Source organism: Panicum virgatum, chromosome 2K (assembly GCF_016808335.1).
Source record: "Panicum virgatum strain AP13 chromosome 2K, P.virgatum_v5, whole genome shotgun sequence".
Taxonomy (NCBI): Eukaryota; Viridiplantae; Streptophyta; class Magnoliopsida; order Poales; family Poaceae; genus Panicum; species Panicum virgatum.
In genome coordinates, this window is record NC_053137.1 from 15,608,209 (window position 1) to 15,613,875 (window position 5,667).

The following is a 5,667-nucleotide window of genomic DNA, read 5'->3' on the forward strand; positions in this document are numbered from 1 at the left end:
CGGTTTGCGGGTGCCGGTTGGAAAACCGGTACCTAAGACCTTGTTCAACCGGTGCTGAAGTCCTGTTTTCTAGTAGTGTTGGTTCCCGCCCCACCCATTTTTTAAATTTGTTTCCCGCCAATTTTTATAAATTGATTTCCCGCCAATTTTTACCAAATCTGTTTCCCACTTTTAGTTCGCATGAATTTTCACATATCAAGCTAGCGCCCAAATTGAGGATTTTCTGATCGATGATGCTTAAATATAACTAATTACAAATTCAAAACAAAATTATAAAGAAAGTATCAGCACAGTGTATCATTAGAGTACATACATTCGTCATAAAATTGCACATAGAATTAATTGCATAGTTTTGTCCTATTTCTTCTGACTAATGCTACTATAGCCGGCTCGGAGTTGCTGATTTTCCCATTGACGGAGGCTTCTATATTTTGAGTCAGTTGACAGTTCATGCTCCGGGTGAACAAAATATCTATCTATATGGACCACTTCATGCAATATGAAACGACATAAATCATCAACTACATTGAGAAGTTGTCGCTCATGGAGTGGACCTTGGTGTTTTTCACGTGAAGCCTGCAAATAAAACATCCATTAGATGCAAGCAGAATAATATGCAATTATGCTTCTATTCCTAGCAAAATATAGACCCTTACACGTTGGGGATCTGTTGTGTATCTATCGAGCTCCCTCTTGTGCTCGCACATGTAGTATCGACAGTACACAGAACCTGCAGGTTTCTTGTGGGATGGAAAGTGTGTGTGTATCACCATTTCTTCTTGTCTATCTGGGGGATGAATTCCTCCTTTGAAAATATAGTGCTTGTAAGCCCTGTTATTTTATGGAAAAAATAAATAAAAAGTTATTTATATATGGAAGATTTAGTATGATGTCCAATACGATATATGAAAAAATAAATGTAAAGGATAACAATTTTCCTAACATTTTTAGGATGGATAGGAATTCTGCGTATGTTTTTTCTCAAAATCAGCAGAGTCAAATACAAGCATTTTTTCGAGCTTTGGCTATAACATAATTGCAATCCAGTAATTTTTGCAAAAATATCATATAGGCATTTAGTCGAAGAAAGTGCATATTATATCAAATGATTGAAATTACACATACCGGAAGTGGTATGGTGCCCATATGACATCCATGTCCTGCCACCGTTGCATCTGAAGCGATATGTATGCACCAACTTTTCTTACAATATCTTGTTCAGCTCATCGTGGTCGTCATTCCACAACATTGGCCTGTAATGCCTTGCCTCACAAATAGCGAATGAGTCAAGGAACGCAACCATACGATTTACAACATCCGCTTGTCGTTGTTGCATCCTGTAGAATGAAATGTCCCAACTAATTAGATATGTATGCATATATAAGTATAGGTCATTGCATACAAGATATCAGTTTGGATGCAATAGTTAAAGGCAGAGTCTGACCATTTCTATGTTGAGTTGTTTGAGGCGGAACATGTCATGGATATCTTCAAAATCGAACATGATATCAAAGATACCCTCAGTTTTGGACCCAAAAATATCGGGATCATACCAAGCCCAAATGGTTTTGAGTCCAAGTCTACATGCTCTCGTGTACCAACTATGCATCCTCTTCATAAAAGGAGGAACCCCTTCCATCAAAGAGTCGGGTAGAAATGGCTTACCATATTTAAATTTTAGCGGACAAGGAAAATCTGCTATGTCATCGACCCCAACATAATGATGGAAGTCGTAGTCAGTGCGGGGCAAGGAAAAGCCCTGTCATCTAGTGACACTAGAATCTGAAACATCCTTTGATTTATCCTTGGACTTATCCTTTGAGCTCTGCTTGGTGTTTGGTGCGTGCCATCAATTTACAATCTCTGAGTCTTCCTGCTCATAAGACCGTATCACTTGTGGTACATACTGGCCAAGTTGTGGTGGTGGAGTCGAGCCCGTGTGCGCTCGTGGTGATTCTTGCCTAGGTGCTGATGATGCTTGAACTGGTAGACGAGCAGGTCCGGAAGCAGGAGCTGGTGGCAAAGGTGGAGCTGGAGGAGCTGGTGGCGAAGATTGACCTTGAGGAGCTGGTGGTGAATGAAACAGACCGGGTTCCCGAAAGGGTAACCCGACTCTCAGTATCGTTGTGATAGTCCCTGAATCAGTAGCTATCACATACAAAACTTATTTCAATATAATATCACAGACATAACTCACGTTTACAACATCACATGGGTTTATTTATTACATAATCCAAAGGATTGTGATACGAATCTCAGAGTACAACCCCCCTGGGCTAAAAGAATACAAACAGAAAGTGTAAACGATATCTAGTCTTCTAGGCAGACTTCATCTTCTCGAATCCTCTCCACATGCAGCTCGGAGTGTAGCTCGGGCCATCCTTCACATTGTCTTCCTTAGTCGTCCTGTCGACTCCTTTGCTCGGATCCTGCATCTATCAGGCTATCCCCAAGGACGGAATAGGTTCACGTCACCATCCGTATGCAAGCTTTATGTGGATGTAGACGGTATAAAAGTAATGCCAAGGATAGGCTAGGGTTTCCTATGCAATATATATATATATATATATATATATATATATATATATATATATATAAGTCATCCAAAACACCCTTTCAACACAGGCAGCTCCAGCATCCCGGACTCCCGGTCTCCTATCTTCCTCTACCAAGTATCTCAACCCTGTTTCGGTGCGAGAACTCCCTCTCCCCGCACCTCAGCTGCTATCCGAGCAGGAAAAGTGGTACTAGAGGGAGGTATAAAAGTATATGTGGTTCTAACTACATTTGTGGGGCCAAATCCAGAGTTCTACATGACTGAATACGCGGCTATACGTATAGTTTTCACCCTGCAGGGGTTGTACACCTGTACCCACTAACCCCGAATCCAGCCGGGGATCAGCCGACTTTCTCCGAGGCACCAGTCAACGAAACTAACGGCTACGGCACCATCCTGCTCCCGGTTTGGGGTGCGTCCTCCCGCAGAAGGTCGCCCGGGGCTATGAAGCAATCTAGAATGGAATCTCCATGGATCCTGCGATCGGGTGCTCGGGGTCTCGCCCATTCCCCATGACACTAAAACTCTATCCTCCTATAGGTATGATGCCGCGCATAGCTAGCTCGGGCTGGGTCTTCCTCATAAAGGATAAGTGGTATGAACATTTGACATAGTTCCGTCACTAGGGCCACAAAGTCAAGTCCTTCATTTGGCCGAGGCGAGCATCTTCGTCCAAAGTAGCATTCCGTCAACACGGTCTGCAATCAATACCCATCACAAGTATCGCCTCCATTACTACACCTCTACTATGTTCCCACGAGAACGGTCTAGCACCCGCCACAGGTGCCCTTCACCCAATTACAGTAGCTGCTCAGGATCGCGCCCAACACACAATCCCCGGCTCCCGATCCGAAGATCAGAGAAAGGGTCCACTCGCCCCCGCTGTAACCTAATCACCAACTCCCGTATATGTGGAGGCATCTTCCAGCAAGCAAGGACTATCACATCATATATTCACATTCCCCAAATCTCTCTCATAGTAGCAATAGCACACAACAATTCACATCTAAGTATGGGAATCAAGGAATACGGTAAATAAATGGCCATGCAAGCTCATCTCATCACACAATTTGGGAGCGTAGCGTATCTAGCAAGCAATACCTAATAGGTATTCAATCGCGGACGAGCGTGAACCTGACAGGTCTTCGTAGCCTTCCTCGATCGCTGACGTCTTTGAAGGTCTCTGACGTCTTCTGGTCATCCGTTACGTCCTTCTGGATCCTCCGGGTGTCGGGGTAGTCCTTCTAGATCTGCTGGTTGCTTGGAACGTCGATCAACTCCTTCTCGTCAGGACCTAGCCGTAATTACATTTAAACATAAGGACCAAAGTGCAACAATGCACAAATCTGCTCCAATAAGATCCAACTCACAACAAAACCTATTCTATCGGGTAGATCACGATTTTAGAAGAATTATGAAAGTGGAATCATTATTTTCGGAGGTCCGGTTAATTCATTAAGAATTTCCTAAGATTAAAACATTTTCTGAAATTAGCAAATGGTTATCGTAAAAAGGAAAAGCACACAGTTAGCCACGTGGCAGCCTCTAGGCATGCCATGTGTCATGCTTATGTCAGCACAGAAGTCAACCAAATGATGTCGTCATCATGTCTGCTGATGACATCAGCGTTGACTTGGTCAGCATTGACCAGGTCAACGGGTCAACTAGGTCCACGGCCAGGGGTTAGTTGGCCACACATGTCAGTCACTTATCATCACTGACAGGCGGGACCCACACGTCGGGTCTAGGTTAAACCGAGAAGGAAAAGCTGCTGTGTGGCTCAGGTTGTGCGGGCCGAAGGCACGGGCAGCTCGAGTGTGGACGTTCGAGTGGTTCGGCTCGATGAACTGGGCCGCAGAACGGGTTTCGGCCCACCTTTCCTTCTTCTTCTCTTCTTCCTTTCTTGCTTTTCTTCTTTGGCTGACGACTTGGGCCCACGTGGCCAAGGGCGTGTGCGCAAACGTGTGGAAAGGGTTGCCCGCCCAAGGTGTTCGACATAATGCCCCAAAGGGCCAACCATGTTGCGGATGTGATTGAGCGGCGATGTATATGTCCCAAACGGCTTGGTTCATCTATAGCTAGGCGTGTGTGTGCCAAGGTGCTCAAAAGGTGCGGCCTTCCCGCCGGGACGTCGCTCGTGCGTGTGCGCACGGCCACCTGGCGTTCCAGGACCACGGCACGACGCCGGCGGGGAAAGGTATGGCGACGGCGTGGCTGCGGGTTTGGAACACGGCGCGTCGGGCTCCTGCACAAACATGGGATAGGTGGTCCTATGGCTCGACTACATAGGGTTCATCGACGTCGTTCGCACTCGTCGGCAGCACACGGGATAGGCGAGGGGCTGAGCAGGCGGGGCTCACCGTTCGGGCTCGGACGACGACGACGTGAGGCAGCGGAGAGGCGACTCAGCGGAGATGCGACGCCGTGCCGTGCCGCGTTGAGTCATCAACATTGAGGTACGGCAGCGGCTTGGCTGAGACATTCCCTCGAACAGGTTATACGCTCGGTCCTCTTCTTCTCCCTCCTCTTCTTCTTCTTCCCTAGGCTCCTTCTTCTTCCCTAGGCTCCTTCCTCCTTCCTGGGCGCAGCGCAGGGGTCGTGGGCGGTCGTTGGCGCTCAGAGACGCGCGGGAACGCACGGGATCGTGTGGGGGCGCGGCTTGCTCCTCCTCTTCTCTTTTTTCGTCCCTCCCTCCCTTCTTCTTCTGCTCCTCTATTCTTGGCGCAGGGCGACGACGGCCACGGCGTGCAGGGGCGGCATCCATGGCGGACTGCGCGGCAGGGCCGACCGGCGGCCACGGGGAGCGGCCATGCGGCCACGCAGGGCGGCGGTGAGGGCCACCGGCGCAGGGGCGAAGGGTGGTGGCGAAGAGGCTCGGCGGCCGGGCCGGGCGACTCAGGGACGATGGCGGCCGGTGCGGGGCGGTCTTCGGCTCGCGGTCCTGGGCGCGGCCGCGTGTAGGGGCGCACGCACGCCGGCGCTGGGCGGCGGCGGCCACGCAGGGGAGGCAGGTGGCGGCTTGGGTGAAGGCGACGCACGGGAGGTGAGGAAGACGGTGGCAGTTGCAAGGGCGCGCGAGACCCTCGATGCGCGGGGGCGCGCAGCCTGGC

General features: G+C 49.0%; 1 long non-coding RNA gene across 4 annotated transcripts; it reads right to left on the minus strand.

Annotated features, from left to right (window-relative positions):
• Positions 1–289: 289 nt before the first annotated feature.
• Positions 290–5,404, minus strand: LOC120668697. Of its 4 annotated transcripts, XR_005672537.1 has the most exons (5): positions 4,918–5,404; positions 1,445–2,443; positions 944–1,337; positions 657–831; positions 290–576 (listed from the first exon to the last, which is right to left on the minus strand). It is a non-coding gene; the product is annotated as an uncharacterized LOC120668697 (long non-coding RNA). The 4 variants fall into 4 exon arrangements; XR_005672534.1 differs by lacking the exon at positions 1,445–2,443 and having other exon boundaries at positions 4,918–5,397; XR_005672538.1 differs by lacking the exon at positions 1,445–2,443 and having other exon boundaries at positions 1,126–1,337; positions 4,918–5,393.
• Between the last annotated feature and the right edge of the window lie 263 nt (positions 5,405–5,667).